Below are 24213 nucleotides of genomic sequence, written 5' to 3'. Positions count from 1 at the left end.
GCTATCTGTTTAATCATATCCCTTGCTTCTCATAAGTAAGTACCACTGATTTCAGAGGACTTACTCTGAAAGAATTATGCAGAGCATTTCACCAAACTACATACAGTCAAAGTTCAGTAAATATCATATTCCTATCATCAACCAGAAAACTAAGTTTCCACTTAGAAACACTGAGAAAATGACTAAGAGTTTCCATTCTAGACTCATTTAGGGCAAACGAATAACATATTAGATAAAACTGATCAGTTGACTGATTCCTATTTATATCCCATATCAACAGCCCCATCTCACAAGTTTACAATAAAAACATACTATAAATAAAATATTTGTTTCCTTCAGCTTCATGCTGTCCTCATAATCTTTCACTTTGCAAAAATTTTCACGCCTCTTAAATTATGCCTTTGTTTCTTATTCTTTTGTTTTTCTGCATGTTCTTAAATTTGGGTAGATTACTTAGTGTAGCTGAAAAGCTTCCATCCACCTATAAGATTTAAATCAACAGTTAATGGCCTTTGCAAATTATAACTTTAATCCTCAGATATTCTTGTTCACAGATGTATGCCGCTGAAGCAGGTGGCAATTTACAAACAGCCAATTCTAAGGAGAAAAGGAAATACTATCACTAATAGCTTACAGAAGGCATTTAGCTCATCTGTGCAAGATAATGGCTTATTGCCACTATAGAAAGGTGATTCGATTAAAAAAAAGACAGAAAAGAAGCAGCAGGAAAAGGACATTGAAAGAACCATAGATAATAACTGCATTTAATATATCACATAGGAACTTGATTCACCTCTTGGAAATACAGCTGGTAGATAATACAATCTGTCCTGTCTTTTGTAGCTCTTTAGATGCTATGCTGATGAATCGCATGCAAGTACTTTTGAAAGCAAGCAGATGCGCTTTCTGTTAACCGAATCAAAAGCTCATCATATAGGAATTGGTCTCATAAACCTAAGACAGCATGTTTAATAGTTTTCAAGGGCTATCATTTTGGCATATGCACTTGGATTTTATAGAATCTGGGAGTTGGGAAAATGGCTTTTCTAGTTCAACCTTCTTCCATAAGAAAGATGTGATAAAATATTCCTGGGAGACTTTCCAATACTTTAAAAAAAAAAAACTTTCAAGAAAAAGTAAGGTAAGCCCAAGAGATTTTTCTACCCAATGAAGACATTTCTAGCTTGTTAAAGTCTGTAGCAGAGAAAGAGCTTGTTTTTATATATATATGGTATATAGACTATAAAGAGACACACACACACACACACACACACACACACAACCATAATCTCTGAGATTAAATAAATTATTATTTGTAGGGAAAGGTACAATTTTTCAAAACATTGTTTTATAGTTGTGAAATGATCATGATCATAGCTCAAATAGTTGCTGAAACCAAGAGCACATTTTAATTTAAATCACTTAAATTTAATTTGTTTGATGTGAACAGAAATAAGTCTGTATTTCAACATTCAAGCTACATAAAATGTTCACAGCTACATTTTCTTATGACTCGAATGACCAGAATTGCCTCACCCAGCTTCTATCTGCTTTATGGGACGAAAGTCTGGACTTGTGTTGATCCTTTTATGCTATCTTATGTATTGTTGTGAGAATGTAATTATACTGCAGCTTGAGTGATATTTAGATTATCTGGACCCTTTTCGATTGAATTTCATCCTTTTTTAAAAAGAATTGTATTGGTTTTTAAACATTTTTGGGGAAAGGTAAGTGGGTACATAGAAAATTTTGGCAGCTCTCACTCTAATGGTAGAAATCCTTCCAAATCTCACTGTCAGGCCTGTAGTTCTGTTCCTTTTAGGATCTTTGGCCTGCCACACTTTTTATTAATTTCTTATGCTGTTTCATTAGTGTAGTAGTTGGGAGGGGGGAATAGAAAGGAGTAGGATTGTGGAATGTATTGTTATGGATTTTCTTAGAAGCTCAAGGTCGTCTTTTGTCTCCGCACCTCGACACCTGGCCGGAAGCAGAGAGGTGTACATGCCAGCATGGAAGATGAAGATTGGACCATGTGATGAATAATGGGGTGTGGGGATAGATGATGAACTTTCAACTGGGTGAACCCACAGGATGTACATTAGAGTTGAAATTTCACAGCATAATGCCAACATGTCTGTCTTATTAAATTGGAGTTTTAAGGATGACTTTGCTTTGGACAATGATTTAATTCTGCATGATATTTGGAACGCTGACACTCACAATTTTTACAATATTAAAAACAACGTATAAAAGATAGATAAAAAACAGAATATTATTCTATATTGTATCAATCATGTGTTCAATCATCTTTTCCTTTGTCACTTTCTAGTATATCAACAATTACAAATATTTCAAATACTTTTATTTTTGTGAACTGAGCCTTTTCGATATTGCTCCTTCTTCCCTGTCCCCAGGTGGAGCCACAGCTCCCCCCTTCATGTCTTGTACCTTGCTACCCTTTTCACTACCTTCCCTATGTTCGTCCTCTAGGAGACAAAAGTGTTTTTAATGAAGGCTTCAGCCTCCTGCACTGTATTAATTCTAATTCTATTTCCCCCCCTCCCAAAAAAAATCAACATTCCCTCTGGCAATAACCATCTAAACCAAACTCCTTTATTGTATAATTTCTTTGATAAGGAGGAATACTTCCTCCTTCTTTCTCTTATCTTTTTTGGAATTTGCTTAAGAATGGTGATTTCTTCATCTTTATATTTTAGTGGTCCCTCCTTTGGGGCCCCTAGCACCTCACCCCTTGTGATCCTCCTGAGAAATTTAACATGTACCTCCCTTGGAACATTATGACTTCTAGCATATGCTGAATTAATCCTGTAAACCAGATCCATATCCAACCACAACTGTTCTTTATTTCTCTTAATGTATTCTGCTAAAATTGTACTCATAATATCCTTAAGGTCTTCATTTTCTGTCTCTGGTAGGTTCGGGAATCTGAGAAAAAAGGACATTCTTTCAAATTCTATTTTTGCCATAAAGTTTTCCAAATCTACATTTCCCTTCTGGACTGCCTTAACCTCCTCCCCCAGCCCAGCCGCCCCGTCCTCCAACACCACAATTCTCTGTTTGTTTTCTGAAATATGAAGTTGAACACTTCTGAGTTCATCTTTAAGATCTTTCACCTCTTTTTTCAACTCATTTTGACCCCTCATTATTTCTTGAAACATTTGGGTAACAGATAGTTCTTTTGAGCTCTCTCCAAACCCTTCTTGTTGTAACAATGAAGTAATTTTCGTTTGCTGCATGCTTGGACTGGAGGTGGAGGATGCAGGAGCCAAAAATGACTTGCCCATTGGTGGTTTCTTAGGCCCCATTTGTCTGAGTTCAGAGATGGCATAAGCCTTTTACAAAGAAAATGGCATCAGCGGAGTGCGCAGCTGTGCTGGTCCAGGGAGGCAGGCAAATCCAAAAGGGAAAAGTTAATTCTCCTTCACAGTTCCAAGGCACCGAGGCACACCAGAAAGGGGAAAGTCAAATAATCAAAGTCCAGGAAGACCATGTAACAGGAGAGGCCCAGGTTTCCCTCAGAGAGGGTAATAAAACAATACCAGAGGGATTTTGTTTTTCCGAAGGTAGTTTCAAAAGGCAGACTTCATTTGTAAGTGCAAAAACAAAGACGGAAGGGAGCCATCTTTGCTCCTCCTTTCACAGGGAGAAAAATGGAGATCTCCATAAAGTTTTTTAAAAAGAACAGCTCAGCAATCATCTCTTGCAATTGTGATAGCAATCTTTCTCACATAGTTAGTTCAAGTGACGAGTCAGCCTTTATTCTCTCTCCATTCCAATAGAGAGAGAGCTAATTCAAATGCTGCTAAATCTGAGGGGGGGTAAAGACAAGAAACACCCCCCTCTAATCTTCAGTTTCAAATATATTGAACACGAACTTACAATACTCTGCTGCCTATCCTTTAATGACGATTAAGGAAATCAGGATGGGTCCCCCACCACCAGCATTCAGCCGCTCTTCCTTGAATTAATTCCTTCCTCCCGGAGCCCATTCGGCAAAAGGGCAGAAAGCCCAAAGCTGTACCCCCTCCACTCCCTGGCTCCTGGGGCAAGGCTCAAAAGCTGTACCCCCTCCACTCCCTGGCTCCTGGGGCAAGGCTCAAAAGCTGTACCCACCCTCCACTCCCTGACTCCTGGGGCAAAGCTGAAAAACACCCCCGCCGGCTGCCGCCGAGTCTGGGGGGTTCCAGCGAGCCGCCCTGCAGCAGGAGACCCCTCCAAGGCCCCCTGTGCTCCTTACGGAGCCCACCGAGGAGACAAGTGGCGGACAGCACATCCGTTGCCTGCAGGAACTGGAAGTGATCCAGAATTTCATTCTTGATTTCATACAACATTGATTGTATTTGGGAATCATCTCTTGTGACATAGGGATGGAGGTGATGCATTTATCTTGGATCTCCTTGATCTTCCAATGGCTTTCAGTACCATTGTTCATGGTATCTCCTTGGATAGATAGCTAAATGGATAGAGGGGATAGGTGAGGATGGATAGGTGAGGATGGATGGATGGATGGATGGATAGATAGATAGATAGATAGATAGATAGATGATAGATAGATAGATAGATAGATAGATAGATAGATAGATAGATAGATAGATAGATAGATAGATAATAGATAGAGGGATGGACGGATATATGCATACATACATACATACATACATACATACATACATACATACATATGGATACACACACAAACAGAGAGTTAGATGGATAGACAGATGATAGATAGATAGATAGATAGATAGATAGATAGATAGATAGATAGATAGATAGACAGACAGACAGACAGACAGACAGACAGACAGACAGACAGACATGGATGGTTGGATGGATGGATGGATGGATACATACATACATACATACATACGTACGTACATACATATGGATATACATACATACATACATACATACATACATACATACAACGTCGCCAAGATACTCTCAATCTTACATGGGAAAAGACCTGAATACGCCAAGACCTGCATAGATAGATAGATAGATAGATAGATAGATAGATAGATAGATAGATAGATAGATAGATAGATAGATGATAGATAGATGATAGACGATAGATAGATAGATAGATAGATAGATAGATAGATAGATAGATAGATAGATAGATAGATAGATAGATAGATGATAGATAGATAGCAGTGGTGGGTGGCAGGCGGTATGCCCTGGTACAGGCATATTGGAGCCTGCCCGGAGCACTGGATACTGTTCTGGTATGGTGCTCCAGAGGGCCCACCCACCCATCCGAGCTCCTTACCGGTCTTTTAAGTCTTCGGTGCTTCTGCACATGCACATGGCGCATACAGTGTTTGCGCAAAGCTCCGCTGAGCAGCTGGAGCATTGGAGAGGCTCACGGAAGTGTTAACCCAGTGATGGGTTCCGGATCCCGTTCTACCGGTTGGAACGGGATCCGGAACCCACCACTGATGATAGATAGATAGATAGATAGATAGATAGATAGATAGATAGATAGATAGATAGATAATAGATAGATTTCCTTGGTGCTCCATATTCCCCCCACTACCTTTAACAATTACTAGGTAAGGTCATCTGCCAGTTTATGGAGACATATAATCAGTTAGACATTTCTAACCAAGGCCAACCAAGAGATACTTTCGGATTGTCAGTGCTTGGATGCTGTGAAGTTTTGGTTAGGAAGAACAGGCTTCAATTCATTCCTTGCAAGACTAAGTGGCTTTGGGTCAAGATTGGTAATTTTCCATTTTTAGTTCTTTGTGGAGTAGCATTCTTTCAGACAATACTGGTATGTAGTTTGGGGCTCCTTCTGAATTTGTAACTCCTGTTTGAAAAGAAGGTAGCAGCCATTGCTCAGAGGCTTTTGTAGAAATCCATTTTTCAGGCCATCAATAGACGTTGCTTGTGATCATTCGTGGATAGGTCACCTACTAAATAGTATTCTGGGATGATCATTTCTCAGCCTTTTAAAAGCTGAATTTTTTGGCACAAATCAGAGGATTAAAAAATTAGAACATCAAAATGCCTTGATTATGTGCTCTTTCAGAGCAATTTGTACTTTTTACTTTACTTAGCAATTTTATATCTGGCCTTCATTATTGGGTTTTAATAATTTGCCTATATTTTAATCTGATGCACTCATTTTTCTTCTCACCAGTTGTCATTAAGACTTTTTAAAAATAGTAATACGCCACTGTGAGTGCTTAATTATTTTTGAGCAGCTTTCCATAATTCCAAATAAAGAAACTACAAAAAGAATGTCGTACTATATTATTGTTATATGCTTATACCATACGATTTATGTTGTTTTATAACATTATACACTTACCTAACATAAATGTATTACAGCTTCTAATAATCTAAGATACTGAAGTAATTATTATAATAAGATATTAGAATGATCAGTTGATATTTCATTCCTATATTTCAGAAAGTACGTAGATTGGGATGGAATGTCAATTGTGTGAGATAATAGCTATTGGCATACATTCAGAGCAGCTATACAGAACTTAGCTGCCTTACAATTGCTAATTTTTTTTATTTGATAGGAGGAAATGGGCATGAAGTTCCTCAGAATAACTTTGCACAGGCAGCAAGAAAGCAAAAATCTTCTTTGAATATATTTCTTTAAAAAGAAACGACAGCAACGGGTGAAGAATAGATTCAATTGAGCCATCACCACAAGGACACTCATAGAAATTTGTTAAATCTTCCATATAAATGTGCCAGGAATAGACTATTATCTGGTGCTGAAGAAAAATGTTTTTTTGGACTGTCAAGATGATTGAATTAGTGTAGTTGGCTGATTTCCATCTGCCATTTTGATAGAGCTTGGGATGGGCCCTCTTTCTGGAATTCAGTGTATACAAGCTTTTCTCTGAACAATCTTCTAGTCTGAATGAATTTAGAAAAGTATATGGAGTCAAGAGCAAAGCCACATGATAAACATTCTTGTGTATTCCATGAGGACTGGAATTAGGAGAGATGGAATCAGTCCAACTGGAAAATAATGTCATTTAAGCCAATAATTAAAGATTAATATCCATGCTCTACCTCAACCTACATTTGGCCAATTTCTAGGCTCAAAACTGCATTAAATATGTCCTTTGGGGCTTGGGGCATTGCGTATATTAACTTGGTTTGTACAATTTCCATCAGCCTATAATTTAGGTAGGGACCTCACTGGGAACCATAGAGCAGCTGAGCAAAGAATTTGACTGTAAATAATTTAAAAGATCAGAGATACCTTATCTGCCTTTTGTATAGAACAATCTTAACATAACTAAAGAGGTATTCTGGGCTTACAAAACCAGTTCTCTGATATTTGTGTTTCATGACCTGGAATCTTGAAAACAACACCTAAATATTTGAAAACCCTTACTTGCTCAATTTCCTGCCCTTCTTTGCACAACATAGCTTCCTAAATGATTTACTGCTGGAATTCATTGTTGGAATGTATTTCTATGCAACAATTACAGTAATATTCAGCCAGTAGATGGCAATATTTACAAGTTTAGATCTATGGTATATAGATCTATGTCAGGGTGTCAAAGTGTCACGGTGGCATCACATGACATATTGGGACTCCCCCCTCCCCTTTGCTAAGTGTGGCATGACCAGCATGTGACATATCTGGCCCACAGACTGTAAGTTTGAAAGCCCTGCTCTACACTCTTTTGTTCTGAGTAGAGTTCCTGTTTCCTGTTACAGTCATATAGTGTTATATAGTTGACCAGTAAAGTACATGGTGACTGTACTCTTTGTTTGCTGTGTGATACTATATATATAAACAGAATTTCTAACATTACAAAGACCATTATTTTGGCTTTCTGAAAGTTTAGTGCAAGATTATTTTTATGGCAGTAGCATACCACACTTTTGAGCATATGATTGCAGCCAGTTGGGTTCCTTGGGGGAAAAAAGATTTTATCATCTACCTAAAGCAGAAGTGGAACTTTTGTAACAGCTATTCTAGGAACATGGAAATTTGGGTCTGAGACTTTGGTTAGTGAATTGATATATAACTTAAGCACAGAAGACACTAAAATCCATCCTTGGACTACTCTATGTGTAAGAATTGGGTCTAACATTAAACATTGTTGGTCACATCTTACTCTAATCCTAGAATCTTGCTATAGCTTCTTGATTATGAACAATGATTTCAGATCTATGTATCTGCAGTCTCCTTAGTATTTCCTACAGAAGGGATCTCAAGATTGAATCAAATGCAGATCTGAAGTCACCAAAAGTCATTTACAGAGTAGCTCAAGCTCTTACATGATCACTACTGTTCACCTTTACTGAATGTTGGAACAATTCTAACCACTGCTCCTCTCTTGGTGATCCAGTACATTTCCAGGCTGCTCATTGGATATGAAAAGTGAGGCCAGAATAAGATCCCACCAATCAGCATGAAGTTTCAACCATTTAGGTGCAATGTGATCATTTTAACCTAAGTCTAATTAGGGAATAAGAGGGTTTTTTTCCACATCAAGTGGACAAAATGGGGGCTGGTCTGGGAATATATTCTTGTTTGAACGTGAAGCCACAAATTCCTTTGAATAAGATTCTAAAGCTTCCTAGACACCCAGAGAAAACTGACTGAATACATAGCATAAATTATCATTAACTCAACCTAATACCATGCAGTATGGACAACAACTGACCTCCGCTCCTTCCGTATGAAATTGAAGACCCACCTGTTCCGACTAGCCGGCCTGGCTTAAATTTAGAGCTTCTCCACCTCTTGGGCATTTTTAATTGTTAATTTTAATTTTTAAATTTTAACTGTCATTGGGGTTTTAATTGTTTCAAAGTACTGTAATTTATTTATTTATTTTCTACCTCCTCCATATTATATTGTCGTGATTGTTGCTATTGTACGTCGCCCCGAGTCCCTGGGGGGAGAGGGGGCGACTAAGAAGTCAAATTAAATAAATAAATAAATAAATAATAAATAATGTCAAAAAGGAGGGATTTTTATCCTGAGAGACAGTCAGCTATTGCCACTGTTTCATTACACTTTCCATTTTACTGTACCTCTAGTTTTTGTTTTTATTGCTTTTTTTTAAAATAGTAAATAGTAACTCAGATATTGATATTTGCTCAGAGGCTCATTGATACAGTTTACAGGAGGTAATTAGAGCTCTTTTAGCAGCCACACATTCTTAGTCAAACCACTTGTTTGATCTATGGTTTTGTTTTGATTGTAACTTCTCTATCTGCTTGATGGTCTGTTTCTCACTAATCTAAACAAGCAAATTATAGTTTTCAAATGACTGGGGACCTGTCCTAGCACTTGCCATCAATATATAATTTCTTGTTCCATCGGTTTAAGATGTTTATTTATTTATTGAATTTATATAGTTACCCATCTCACTTGCATGTGACCCTGGGTGGCATACACAATTAAAGCAAAAGTAAATCAAAATTAAAAATTATCGTTAAGCAATTAAAACAGTTACAAAACAATTACAAAAGAGAGACAAGAATGTTTTCAAACTAATGCTAGCCATCTAATGTGCTCTACATGGCTCTAAAGGGTGATAAATTGAATTGGGTTTGTGCTTGGGTACCATTGTTAATTGCTGTTGATTCTTTTTTTAATCCTATCTTCACTGCAAAGAATTGCAAGTGCAAGGTAGGCTATATAAAATGACTAGATAAATAAATATTACATTGGATGGTTTTTTAAAGATATTTTTAAATCCTGTCTTTATTATTTTTATAAATAACTCAAGGCCACAAACATAGTTTTTCCTCCTCTTATACCAACAACAAACATTTGAGATGAGTTGGGCTGAATAGAGTGACTAAAATAAAATTAATATCTATTGGATGCAAAATAACTAGTTGATCATCTGGTCCTGAAGATATTATAATATAAACTAGAACTAGTTTTCACATATGCTTACTGATTCATGAACATGCATGAATATGATCCTTTAAAGACATTAATCTAATAAATTAATCTAATTAATGTCTAATTATCATAATAATGTCTCAAAATCAGGAAGTCACAATTGCATCAAAACTTAGGACATATACAAGATCCAGATATGCACAGACCTAATGTGACCTGGAAAAAATTGAAAACTACTAGGAAAAATTATCTATAGAAAGCTCTACGTTTTTTCCTGATTCTCTATTGGCCCTCTGGAGGCAGCAAACAAAGGCACACTTCATAGACAGAGTACAGAGTTCATTTGATTTTTTTTAAAAAACAGATTTTGCTCAATGAAATCAGAAACTCTACCAAAAAATGACAAAGCATTAGTTCCTGTATAAGCTAGCCAGAAGTGAGGAACTGTAAAGCTAGAAGACCCAAAATATCAATCATAATACAGCTGTAGCCACAGGGCCATTCAAAAGCAAAAGATTCTCCTTAAGAGTGGGGTTGGGGTATTTTAGATGGTAGATGGCTTTATATAGTGGAAAGAATCCTAAACAGAAATAGAAACAATGGTTAGGACTATAATTTTTAACATTAAGATACTTTTAAACTTTATTTTGGGAATAACATGTTGGTAAGAAATGAGAGATGTGGTGGCTCAGTGGCTAAGATACTGAGCTTGTCAATCAGAAAAGTCAGCAGTTCGACTGTTCGAATCCCCAGTGCTGAGCTTCTGCCAACCTAGCAGTTCAAAAGCATGTGAAAATGTAAGTAGAAAAATAGGAACCATCTTTGGTGGGAAGGTAACAGCATTCCGTGCGCCTTCGGCATTTAGTCATGCCAGCCATATGAACACGGAGACATCTTCAGACAGCGCTGGCTCTTCAGCTTTGAAACGGAGATGAGCACCGCCTCTTAGAGTCGGGAACGACTAGCACACATGTGCAAGGGGAACCTTTATTTTTAAGAAAGCCTGCATTACTTAAGTCTAGTTACAACCAGGAACTTATAGTATATTCTAGGTCACTATGGAGAGAATGAATCAAATAAGTTTTGACGTCCACAGGTCAGAAACAAAATAGACAGAAGGCTGAACCAAGAGAGGAAGGAAATGATAACATCTCCAAGAATGTCAGCCTAACCAGTAGGAGGTTTGTTTCATAAAAATGTATTTTTTTAGATAAGGAAGGAAGGTTAAAAATGCAGAGTTCCTCTGCTAGCTATTTCTACTTTTATTTCCCACAGTAGTTAATAGATTTATAGGTGCATGAAACTGGTGCATGCAAAGATGAATTCCAGCAAGATTCTCTTAAAGTAAATTCATACTGCTGAGCAAACCCATCCATCTCTGTGTCTCTTTGGATCTGTCGGAGCTTTGGCCTCTTTTCCAACAGAGGGCTCTCTGTCTCATGGTGGTTTATTTCTCCTGAGCTGCCTACCTCTGTTTCTAAAATAAGAAAGAGCAGCTTCATCAGAACAAGTTTTTACAGAGTATGCATGAAAGCTACTTAGCTTTAGCAAATATAAGGAAGAAATAAATATGAAAAGCAGATTACATTCTCCAGTCATTAGTCTATCAGAATTTAAGGAAGCTAACCAGGATAAGATAAGAAGATTCCTTTATGTGACAATCTACTATTCATTGAGAGAATTTTTGATGTGTTTTCTAAGTTGTTTTTCACAGCAATACCATACTCTAATTTTTAATTCCTAAGCATTGCCTAGACTATTTTAGAGGGGATCAGACTCTGAGGAACAGAAATTTTAATAACTGCAATCTACATATATAGGAGGAGCAATCAGACTTGTGATTGTAAAATAAGATATCTTTGCTCTGTCCAGTAGGGTATTTGGAGAAGAAGCATCCTATAAGCAATATCCAATATAACAAAACTTTGGTCAAATGCCTTGGTATCAGTACTGAGTTTTCTTCCAAAATTTTAACCATCCACTAATAATGCAGTTCCTCTTGTGCTCTCTCCTTTTATCAATGTCATTTTGATACATATAAAAATAAGTAATGGGGTTATAACGTTAACTGCTTCAGTTTGCACTAATGGGATCCCTAACTGGGTTCAGTAATTGAACATCAATGAAAAAGGTGACGGAAAGATATTACTCGCGGCAGATCAGCCAGTCCAAATTCAGTATCAGACAGTTTGCTTTTCCGTGACAAAGAGAGAGGGAGAAAAAAAGAGAGAAATATTATGGGAAGCATCAAAGCAGATCTTAGGAAACTATTGTTAACCCACATCAAAGATGGAGACCTGAGCAAGTAGCTTGGCAGGAAGAATCAGCATCATTGCAACAAGATCAAATGGAATAGAATATAAAGATACCTGTGCTATTCCTTCATCAGCCAGAGAGATAAATAAAGGAGAATCAAAGACACTTCCAATATTCATGATTGACTGGTAATTAAATAAAGAAAGAAGAAAGAGCTAGGAGACTAGTATTAAGGAGAAGCAATAAAGTGCCAACCATGCAAAAAAAAAATCACTAAGTGGAACATATTCCTCATCAGTCTCATCCTGGTGGCATTTCTTTTGACAATATATTTTACAACTACTTCAGCTGCCATCATAACACATAACCAATTAAAGTCAAGGATTTGTCATTTTCCAATTCTACACAGGCAGATAATTTACTATTGAGTGCAAATGTAGGTAGTTTGATATATGTGATTTTATTTAAACACTACTCCTATACACATTAGCTTTGAATCCTATAGAGAGAAATTTGAAAATATTGACAATAAAAATATATTCAGTATTTATATACACAGTAAATATCACTTTTAGCTGATGCAAAATTTAATATAACTCTCTGAAAAATATTTTATAATAATACTATAACATAGTAATACTATATTATTATAGTAATAGCATTATTAAAATTATAATTCGATGAAAACTAATGCAAACTTTAAAAAAGAATTAAGAAATAGGACAAAAAGGGAAAGAAAAGTAGAGAAGAAAAATGTAGTAAAGATAAGGAATATATAAAGAAATGACTTCCCTCTTCATCAGAAGAAAAAACTATTTTACAAACTTATCACCTTTTCATAAATTATATCTTCTTCCTACATCCATCTCTTATCAATACATCTGAAAGCCTTGTCATTCAGTCTTGATCAGCAAAAGTATATTAAGACTTATCAAACATAACATATCTATTTTAATCTTTATCAAATAAACCAACTTTACATCCCTTCTTTTTACTTTTCCTTTCTTTTAACAATTTGAATTAAATAAGGAACCCTGATCGGGCAGTGGTTAGAATGCAGTATTGCAGATAAATTCACAGCCTAGAGTTCAATCCTGACTGGTTCAAGCTCGACTCAGACTTCTATTCTTCCAATGTTAGTTAAATTTGGATTCAAATTGTTAGGGACAAATTGCTGATATTGTAAACCACTCAGAAAGTGCTTTAAAGCACTATGGGTGGTATATAAGTCTAAGTGCTATTGCTAATACCCTAGAACATGATTTTTCTTTGTCCCTTCTCACAAAATTTAAAGTTTTAACAAGTCTTTTATTATAAATCCAATATGGGAAAGTTATCGATCAGTCATTCTTCGTTACTTGTTTAGCACTTTTAATTATTAAGACATAAGCCAGTCATTTGCATGGTATAGTAGTTCCATATTGTTCTTGTAACCTTTCATTTTTATCTATATTCACATTAGTCTCAGTCTTGTCTGGTAAAACATTTTCCTCTTCCATAACATCTTTTAAACACACTCCATCTTCAAAGGCAGGTACTGTTAAAATTAACTTTTGAGTCCATTGTTAAAAATATCCTTCAATATATGCAAAGTTAAAACACTTCTGTCCATTCTGTATTAGTAAATCAAATTTACGTGTTCTTCTCCTTTAATTGTAATCCTTCTGGTTCCCTCTACTGTCCAAATTCAAAATCTCATTCTATCATATTTTTAAAGAGAATTCAAAACAAAAGCATTTTGCCACAGGAAGGAATCTGATAATTAATTCCAAAATCTTACTTCAAGAGAACATTTTTGTTTCTTTTATTTTTCAATATATAAAGCCCACTTGATGGATTCCAAGCAAATAACATAATTGGTAGGTTTTGCAACTTTTCTTAAAAAGAACGATTGAAAGCATTGTTCCTTAATTTAAAACAGCTTTCTTAGCTTGCTGCCTACGAGATGTATAGGTCTTCAGTTTTCATATTTAGCCCTGTGCTAGTAGTCATGAGTTAGTTACTTTGGGAATTTAAATCTAACACTTATAAAGATAATCACTAGATTGAGGAATACTGTCCTAAAAGAAAGAGATTAAAAATTAGTACCACGAAACTGGGAAAAACAGATTAAGGGCTCTAAATAATCTGAAGATAACGTTTGCAATTACGAATAGCTTTTTTTTTTTTACTATTTTATTGAGGAAGTATACTACTTCATCACAATGGAAAAAATTAAGTTCACATACTACCGGTATATAAGCTATCAGTTACTGCTATGTCATTTAAGAACCCTAGAGGTAAGTCCACAGTTGGCAGCAGAGAATTCACATATTAAAGTAATAAAACTGAACATCTCTTTTCATTATTCTCAGTAAACAGTGACATGTGGTCACATTGGATTGGCTGGCTTGGAAGAATTCACATTGAAATCTTTTGAACTGGAAGCACTTTTTTCATCATCCATCACACATCAGGGGCAGGAGGCAATAACCTGTAAATAGGCCACCAGATATTTGCTTCCATGAAAACATCATATAAAGTAGTTTTCATAACACTAAAAAAAATGGAAGGGAAATAGTTAATAGGAAAGGAAGGCAATATGGTATCTTAACAATGTAAAAGGGGTATATGAAACTGGGGTGAAGAAATTGTTGATATGAAGTTTTAGAGATGTATGAAAGAGCAGCCCTGACAATAAATTCTATAAGGAGAATCCTAAAGGCAATTTAGGAAGTGCTAACTTGAAAGAGGGATCAGCGGTCGCCTCTGCCTTTGATTTCACATAGAAAAAAAACCCCTTCCTTTTGCAATTCATTAGGAGGAAGATTTGAAAAATATGGCAAAAGTGGGAATCCATTCAGAAAGTAGTAGTTTTCTCATTCTAAATTAGCTTTGTGATGTTTAAATAGCTAAAGCTTGTTGGTTAGCTATTCTGTTGTTCCATTCAGACTGAAGTAAGTTTTGTTCCTCTTAAAAATAAAATCAGGGTATTATTCATAAAGAAAATAGAACAAAATAAAAAGAAAATGGAAAGATGAAATGGAATTGTCTGAGAATTAACACAGTGGTGGAGGCAGAAGCCTTCATGGAAAAACATAAGGACCTCCTAGGTGAAATAAGAGACAGCGCACAAGACACGAAGGGGGGAGGAGCCTTGGCTCAGCCAACAGACAGGGGAGAGGAGACAGTAATGAAACTTAGGTCACAGAAATGAATTAAAAATATATTGCAATTGCTAATATAATGAAATGTAGAAGTGATATAAAATATGGTTGAAGATGCTAAAGAATTGAGTAAAATAACTGCTAATATAAATGTAACAATGATATTTTGATATATATAAAACATGAAAGAGATGTAAGATTCCGGGGAAGTACCACCTTCCATATGATGTAGCTGTCAAAAAAAATTTCCCCACATTTATGTACCCTTTTCCCCAAAATACTTGAAAAAAAAACCAATAAAACTTTTGTTTAAAAAAAAGAAAAGAAAATGGAATTGTCTGATGTAATGGATTCAAATAAAACTTGATTGTGTGGATTTAGCTCAAAACTAAGGCATGTAACATTTTATATAAATGTCAGCTGACATATTTAGTGGTAAAAACAATCAACAACAAAAAAGATAATTATAATTTTATAAACTATATAAAAATATTCCCTTTTCTTGATAATTGCTGAACAACCATTATTACTTCATTAGTGGGGGGGGGGGAAATAACCCGCTACGTGAACTCTCTGGACTTTATTTGATCAATTGTTTTCAGTCATTTCTGGTTTATAAGTCCAGTAATGAAGTATAAGATATAATGAATTGTATTAAAACATTCCATCTCATTAGTAATATAGCATAAAATGCTGTTGTCTCTCTTGGTAATACAGGTGAACACAGAATGAGAAACAGTCAATGAGATCAAGGCCAAAAGGCAGTTGGTCTTCTCCTCAAGATGCTGATAGAAGAGCAAAAGTCATAGTCTGAGTCATCAAAGGTCCCGGAGAGGGGGAAAAGTCATGTTTACACTGTGCAAAAGCACTTTAAAAAACTTGCTTCATGTTCTGCACATTTGTCTGAAATTATGCATCTATCATTATAGTAAAGGTTTCCCTGTCCAGTTGTGTCTGATTCCAGGGTACAAATACATTTCCCTGGTCAAATGGCCACCATGGCTATATGCCAAAGGCACATAGGATACTCTTACCTTCTCACCGAAGTGGATCCTATTAATCTATTCTTGTAGGCATGCCTTCAAACTGCTAGATGGGCAGGAGCTGGAGCAAGAATGGGAGCTCATCCTATTATGTGGCCCTCGGATCTCGAACCTGGGCTGTCAGCTTTCCAGCTGACAAGCTTATCTTTAACTGCTGAGCCAGCACTATAATATGCTCATGGATAAATTTACTTGGAAATTCAAAAAGTTGTATTTTCTTTATCTGCTTTTCATATATTGGAATTTTCACAATGGAAGCAACATGACTTTTCTCGAAGTGAATAGGCAATATGATTCACCACAATGATGTGTTTTGTATTGGCTTGAGGCCATGTTTGGTCCTTTCGGTAGCTGCAATAGGCATGTTTTGGATTTCAAAATCGGGTTCAGGGAATGTTTGACTTGCCAGGGACGTTTTTAGATAATCCAGTCCACCTTTATTTAGAACCCAAATCTGTAACACTATATTCCTAACAAATAATTATCCAGCCCCCATTTTACAATATCTAGTGCAGGCATTAGTCCCACTAAATAAATCAGACAATGAAATCAACTCCTCAGAAAGATTAAGAGTATCTTTATTAAGATTGGATGTAATAAGAGAAACTTGTAAGTTTAACTGTGCTGTACTTCCTTCCTCTGTTAATTTAGTGAATCGGAGAGGCATCTAACTGAACCATTTCCAAATGTTATTTTAGTCTAAATTTTTTAAAAAAGAAAGTTTCAGTGTTTTTTGCCAAAGTAATGGGTCCTGCACATTCCCATTAGGATCACTTTTCTTCCATTGTGTAATGGTATATGAGAATGAGGTGAAGAGATGCTACCTAGGGAAAGGTGGTCAGATAAGAACCAGCCTAGCCCAGTTCAGTGGGTAGAACATGAAGCTTAGGAGGAGCCCTCCCTACGTTATTGGACTGCAAATGTATTGGCAGGAGTATTGTACTTTCAGACATGCAAGGTTCTATTAATGTAACTTAACAGTAAAGTAGAATTAGCTTATCTAACCCTGGCCTGGTTCCTGTTTTTGTATCGCATAGGGCTGATTTCCCTGGCTAGCTGATAAGGAAGAGAGCCTGTGGCTTAGTGGCAATTACATCGGCCTAATATGCAATACAGCCCTGGTTCGATTCCCAGTAAGGGTATGGCTAGCTGATGAGAGCTAAATAGCTTGAAATAGATCTATACTAGTCTCCCTTTATTTATTTATCAGCACAAATACAACATACAAACATACATACATACATGCATGCATACATACATACATGCATGCATGCATGCATACATACATACATACATACATACATACATAAAAAGGTTCCCCTCACACCTATGTGCTATCGTTCCCGACTCTAGGGGACGGTGCTCATCTCCATTTCAAAGCTGAAGAGCCAGTGCTTTCCAAAGATGTCTCCATGGTCATGTGGCCGGCATCACTGAATGCCAAAGGTGCACGGAACACTGTTACCTTCCCACTAAAGTGATTCCTATTTTTCTACTTGCATTTTTCCATGCTTTTGAACTTCTAGGTTGGCCAGAAGCTGGGACAAGTAACGGGTGCTCACTCTGTTACACTGCACTAGGGATTTGAACTGCTGAACATCTGACCTTTCTGATTGACAAGCTCAGTGTCTTAGAAACTGAGCCATCGTGTCCCTTACATACATACGTATATGTATATGTATGTATTATACATCTAAAATCTTGGTTTTATTTTATTTATTTGTTTTGTCAAGTGTTTATAAGATAATAAATATAAGTACATGCAAAATTATGAATACATGAAATGGGTACAAATAAATGGGGTTGTTAGGACAGTAACAGTAGACACATTGGTGGGCTTATGCACGCCCCTTACAGACCTCTTAGGATGGGGTGAGGTCAACAGAAGAGAGTCTGAGGTTAAAGTTGTGGGGTTTTTGGGGAAAAAACCACTGAGTCAGGTAAAGCATTCCAGGCATTGGCCACTCTGTTGCTGAAGTACGTGTACACACACACACACACACACACACACACACACACCATTCCTTTGGTCTAGAAACAATCATTCCATAATTTTAAAAAAAGATACATTGAATTAACACAATTGTTGTCAATAATCCATGCCAGTTCCAGAAAACTGTCCTTCTTTTTTAAATATACACAATCTGTTCTAATTCCTTTCCCACCACAGATATTTACATTTTAGTTTATTTTTAACCGTGACTTTTTAAATATATATTTACCATTTTCTTCGTTGTTGTACACTGTCTAGGATCACTTTTTTCTTAGATAAGAGGCTATATAAACTTGATAAATAAATATTTACTGTAGGATCATTCACATTCCATTAAACAAAAGGCTCCGTTTGCTCTTTTCTATTTTTTTGGGTATCACCTCACCAGTTCTCCAGAAGTTTGCTGGTTTCTTTGCATTAATCTCAGATTTGCATCCAGGACCACTTTTGCCAGCTCCTTCAACACTCTGGGGTTCAATTCACCTGTCTCTGAGATTTGAATTCACAGGGTGAGTCTTGTGATACCTTTATTTAGTGCTGGACTTTCCTAAATCAGGTCAGGAAAGGCTTGTTCCCTCTTTCCCCAATGCAGAGAAAGTACTAAGCAGTTTTGCTTTCTCCTTATTCCCTATTATTTCGCCACGTAGCAGACCAGCTATTTTCTTCTCTTTTCAGACAATACTCAAAACATTCTCATTATATTTTGTATTCCTTGCCAGCCTCATCTCATTTTGAACTTTAGCCTTCCTGACTTCATCCTGACAGGCTCAAACTGTAAGACTGCACTTCTCCTTACTTATTAGCCTCTTTCCCTTTCTTATAATCTCTCTCTTTTTAGCTTTTGTTTGTTTGCTTCTCAGCTTGTTAGGGAGCTCACTACTCATCCGTACAGGCATCGTGAAGCTTTGCCGTTCCCCCCACCCTCTCATGGGGATTATTTATTTATGCATTTTAAACATCTGTTTACTGCCTAAGCACTTTCCAGCAACATTCAAATAATTTAAACTTTAGGTTAAAAATGGATAAATAATGTAATGGTGAACTACATTAAAACATTATGTGAACTATACAAAAGGAATTAAACAATAAAAAGCAAATGTAAACTATATAAAATATTAACACATTATTATTAAGACATTATTCCCACATTATTGGGATTAAAAAAGCTCTTGGTTTAGTACCCCAAAATCCATAAAGAATCTGCCAAGTTGTTCTCACACTGGAGAAAGGAGTTCAAGAAGGACTTCCACTGGAAAGGCAAACATCTAAGAGCACACCCATTAATTGGACTTCAGGGTGGGGAGGCACTGGGAACAAAGATTTATCTTAAAGCATGGATAGAAATATGTGGAACGAGGCATTCCTCCATACAGTATACTGGAGAATCCAAGGGTTCCTGGCCTAAAAATGACAGCCACAACTGGACAAGTGAAGTCACATCCCTTTTTACATTATTGCAATGTATTTGATTTAGAATAGAATAGAATAGAATAGAATAGAATAACAGAGTTGGAAGGGGCCTTGGTAGGCTTCTAGTCCATCCCCCTGCTTAAGCAGGAAACCCTATAACTGTTAGATACTCATACCAACTACAGTGGTTTCCACCAAGGTCACCAATTTGTTCTTATTGGTCGAAGGGTCTGACAGCTTCCTATAAAAGGGCTGCTGTCAGACTCAACCTTCGCTGGATTGTTCTTACTTGTGGTGTTATAATAAAGAGCTGTTGTTACCGTTAAGCCTGTGTGTGCCTATCCATTACCCAATCTAACAATACCCATCATGGACACGTGCCAGACATGGCACGCAGAGCCCTCTCTGTGGGCACACACGCAGTCATCCCAGCCCAGCTCCATCACATTTCACTCAATCAATTTTAACTTCTCGCGAAAGAAAAAGATCTTGCAAAGTTGGAATTGATTGAATGAACTTTTTCACTTGCGTGCTTCACAATGGGGGAGACAGGGTCCTGTCCTCCTCCTGAAGCCCATTACAACGTGCCACATTGCAACTCTGCATCAGCTTGGGGAAAAAAACAAGTTTATTTTTCTGCAGAACTGCCTGTGTTGGGATGCCCCATCTGCAACCAACCAGCTGAGCGTGGGCGTACTGCTCCTCGGCTGGTTGGCCTTCAGATATCAATCCCATCACCCAGCACCAGTTCAGGGGTTCCTTCCCGCCCCCATGTAGGGGGGAGGGGGGAGAGAGAAACAGAGGGAGACACAGAGAGAGAGAGAGACAGAGACAGAGACATAGAAACAGAGAGAGGGGGACAGGGAGAGAAAGAGAAATGATATTACAAAAGTTTTTCTTTTTTATTGTTGCTAAACTTAATGTTTCAAAAGCAGAAAAAGTCACCCTAAAGGAGTCTTTGAGGGCTGAACGCTGAGAGGCATGGATTTCTTCTGCCTTCTGCATTCCCACCCTGCGCTGAAGTGAACCAAACAGTGTCCCTGCTAAGCGGCCCCATCGAGCTGCTTGCAAACTCCGCTGAGCAAATGTTCGGCTTGCGCATCCCTCCCAGCCAGCACTGCAGCAGGGAAGGTGCACACCCTGCCTGCTCTGCTCTGGCTAGCCAGCGGTGGGGCCAACAGTTTATAACAGTTCAATTAGTGATCATTCAAAGTTACAACGGCACTAAAACAACCTAACTTACAACTATTTTTCACACTTGTGACCACTGCAGCATCCCCATAGTCACATGATCAAAATTCATATGCTTGGCAACTGATTCATATTTATGATGATTGCAATGCCCTGGGGTCATGTGATCAGATTTTGTGATCTTCTGACAAACAGGTCAATGGGCAAGCCAGATTCACTTAACAACCTTGTTATTAACTGAACAAATGCAGTGATTCATTTAACAACTGTGGCAAGAAAAGTGGCAAAATGGGGCAAAACTCACCTAATAAATGTTTCACTTAGGAATATAAATTTTGGGCTCAAGTCATAAATGGAGGATTATGTGTATTTGATTTTCCATATTGCCCTAGCCTACCTTTGGATTTTCAAGCTTTAGGAAGTACAGTGATCACCTTTCACTGAAATCTGTCTTTCTCAAATCAAAGATAATTGACTTCTTTCAATTTTTTCTCCCCAAGTAAGGGATCCCTCTAAGAAAGGAGAAAAATTTAGCTATTATTATATTTATGTGATCTTTAACTTTGTCCAAGCTTTGAGAGATCTTCCAACCATTGCTGTGTATGAGAAAAAATTCTTTCATTGCAGTCTCCTTTGGAATTCAGTATTTATGAGTGAAAATACAGAAAAACCTGCTGCATGGAATCGTCTCTTTGTTCATTGTAGTTAGCTCTCCAGATTATGTACGTATATACCAGAGGACTGGAAAAGAGCTGATGTGGTTCCCATCTTCAAAAAAGGGAAAAAAATAGATCCAGGAAACTACAGACCTATCAGCCTGACCTCAATACCAGGAAAGATTCTGGAAAAAATAATCAAGCAACGAATTTGCGAACACCTAGAAGCAAACAAAGTAATAGCCAAAAGCCAACATGGATTTGTCAAAAACAGATCATGCCAGACTAATCTTATTGCATTCTTTGATAATTTGTCAAAATTAGTGGACCAGAGGAATGCCGTCGATATAATTTACTTGGACTTCAGTAAGACTTTTGATAAGGTAGACCATAACCTACTACTAGATAAAGTAGAAGAATGTGGGTTAGACAGCATCACCATCAGATGGATTCGTAACTGGCTGACCAACCGCACTCAACATGTAGTCCTCAATGGAACTGCATCTACATGGAGGGAAGTATGCAGTGGAGTACCCCAAGGCTCTGTTTTAGGCCCAGTACTCTTCAATATCTTCATCAATGATTTGGATGAGGGAATAAATGGGGAACTCATCAAATTTGCAGATGACACCAAGCTGGCAGGAAAAGCCAACACTCCAGAAGATAGGTTTAAGATACAGAAGGATCTTGACAAACTTGAACATTGGGCACTATCTAATAAAATTAAATTCAATGGTGAAAAGAGTAAGGTTCTACATTTAAGCAACAAAAACAGAATGCACAGGTATAATAATAATAATAATAATAATAATAATAATAATAATAATAATAATAATAATAATAATAATAATAATAATTTTATTTGATTAGCCGCAACCCTCTCCCGAAGGACTCGGGGCGGCGTACAATCAAAACGGATAAAAATACACATAAGACAAACATATATACAAAAAGAACAGAGACATATACATATGTGCATGGAGGAGAGTTGACTTATAAGTGAAAGACAATTAAAAACACAATTTAAAATCCCCTTAAATAAAATTACTAAATTAAAAAACCCATCAGGAGCGTTACGAAGTTATGGTTGAGCCAGGCCAGCTATTTGGAAAAGGTGGGTCTTGAGCTTGACACGGAAGGAGCGGAGGGGTGGTCATTCCACAGGGCTGGGCCCGCCACAGAGAAGGCTCTGCTCCTAGGCGCCGCCCCATGGCACTGTCTGGTGGACGGCACCTGGAGAAGTCCCTCTCTGTGCGAGCGGATGGGTCGTAGGGATGTATGGGGCAGAATACGATCCCGCAGGTAACTAGGTCCTGAGCCATGGAACGCTTTAAAGATCGTAATCAAGACCTTGAAACGCACTCGATAGACCACAGGAAGCCAGTGCAGCTCGCGCAGGAGAGGTGTCACATGGGAGTACTTAGTACTCCCCATAATCACCTGCGCGGCCGCATTCTGGACCAACTGCAGTCTCCGAGTACATTTCAAGGGAAGCCCCATGTAGAGAGCGTTACAGTAGTCCAGGCGAGACGTCACCAGCGCATGGGTGACTGTGCGTAAGGCGTCCCGGTCCAATAGGGGGCGCAATTGGCGCACCAGGCGAATCTGGTGGAACGCCCCCCTGGCCACGGCTGTCACATGTTCATCCATGGACAGCCTGGCATCCAGGAGGATGCCCAAATTGCGCGCCCGCTCCACGGGGGCGAGTTGAATGCCCCCAATGGCCAGAGATGGAATTATCTGGTTGAACCGGGGAGCCGGAACCCATAGCCACTCCGTCTTGGAAGGGTTGAGCCTGAGTCGGTTGTCATCCATCCAGACCCGTACGGCTTCCACACACCGGGACATCACTTCGACGGCCTCGTTGGGGTGGTTCGGGGTGGAGATGTACAGCTGAGTATCATCAGCGTACAGATGATATCCCACCCCGAAACCACGGATGATCTCACCCAGCAGCTTCATGTATGTGTTGAACAGGAGTGGCGAGAGGACCGACCCCTGTGGCACCCCACAAGTAAGGGGGCTTAGGGTCGACCTCTGCTCCCCTGCCAACACACGTTGCGTCCGGCCGGAGAGGTAGGAGCCGAACCACCGCAAAACGGTGCCCCAGGCCCCCAACCCCTCCAGTCGGTGCAACAGGATACCATGGTCGATGGTATCAAAAGCCGCCGAGAGGTCTAATAGGACCAGGATAGAGGAACAACCCCTATCTCTGGCCCTCCAGAGATCATCTACCAACGCGACCAAGGCCGTCTCTGTGCTGTGCCCAGGGCGAAAGCCGGACTGGCGCGGGTCTAGATAATCATTCTCCTCCAGATGTCGTGGAAACTGAGAAGCCACCACACTCTCTACAACCTTTGCCAAAAAGGGAAGGTTGGAGACAGGACGATAATTGGCCAGCTCCGTAGGGTCCAGGGAAGGCTTCTTGAGCAAGGGTCTCACCACCGCCTCTTTCAAGGCGGCCGGGAGAGACCCCTCACCCAACGAAGCATTCACTAGGCCCAGGAGCCAGTCGCGTGTAACCTCCCAGGAAGCCAGTACAAGCCAGGAGGGACACGGGTCCAGCAAACATGTGGTAGGTCGCAGTCGTCCACGTAATCTGTCCAAATCCTCGATGACAACCAAGTCAAACTCCTCCCAAAAAGGT

This window comes from Natrix helvetica (assembly GCF_964273705.1).
Source record: "Natrix helvetica genome assembly, chromosome: 3".
Lineage (NCBI taxonomy): Eukaryota > Metazoa > Chordata > Lepidosauria > Squamata > Natricidae > Natrix > Natrix helvetica.
Note: the sequence above shows the minus strand (reverse complement) of the source record.